Genomic DNA, 1,137 nt, shown 5'->3' on the forward strand with positions numbered 1-1,137 from the left:
TTTCAGTGGGTCAATTATTTGATTCAATACATTTTGTATAACCAAAGCAAAGACTTCCCTTTATTAATTTATGCATAGATTACCCTTTATTAATTTATGCACAGATTAAATCTAGTACTGGCTGATGTAACACTCAAATACAATCAAACACTCACAGTGACACTAGGCTAGTGAGTGGCCAATCCTCAAAAAGGGCTTCAGTTTTTGAGATACCCCTACCTGTAGGACAAAACACAACCATGTTTTTTCACATCTTTAATGTCTCTCATTTATGAAATGGATAATTATGAGAAACAATTTTACTGCAAAAGTAGTAAAATGTATAGATATTGTGTCACACCCCGTAAACACAAAATATGCAGAATAATGCCTGGCTGGAGGAGGTTGGGCTACACATTTGCTCTCATTCTGTGCTGTATGGTCATGCCTGACAAAAATACATACAGTTACACATGTTTTTCGATGTTGTGGCTATTGTAATCGGCTCTAAAGAAAATACCCACTAAACCAGGGGTGTCAAACTAATTCCATGCCTAGTGTCTGCTGGATTTTGGTTCCTCTTTTCAGTTAAGAACTAGACAACCAGGTGAGGGGAGGTTGTTACTAATCAGTGACCTTAATTCCTCAATCAAATACAAGGGAGGAGCAAAAACCTGCAGACACTCAGCCTTGCGTGGAATACAAATAGTCCGTTGTCTGCACTACATACATATTAGGATATCTTAATGCATCTTGGAAATATATGCCTGAAACACAGAGACGCAACAGGGGGAAGTATCAACTATGAATATTTATTATGAATGTAAGCTTTAATTTTTAGTAGCTGATTAATAGACTCTTTCCAAGTAAAATTCGCTCTCATTCAGTGCTGTATGGTCCTGCCTGACAAAAATGCATTCAGTTAAAAGTTATATATTTTGTTATGTTGTGGCTATTGTAATCTAATCAGCTGTAAGGAAAACAAGTGGGTTGAGACAGTGAAACTGCCATTTTATATGTTCCGCCTCTTGCAGTTACGTTAAGGGGCCCCCCCAGATTTCACTCCAAATCCATTATGGCATCCCAAATCTATTATGGCTGCCATAATACCATTACATTGTTGTTTAATCACATGTATATGTTTAAAATATAATATTA

The sequence above is a fragment of the Salvelinus alpinus genome, chromosome 21, assembly GCF_045679555.1.
Source record: "Salvelinus alpinus chromosome 21, SLU_Salpinus.1, whole genome shotgun sequence".
NCBI lineage: Eukaryota > Metazoa > Chordata > Actinopteri > Salmoniformes > Salmonidae > Salvelinus > Salvelinus alpinus.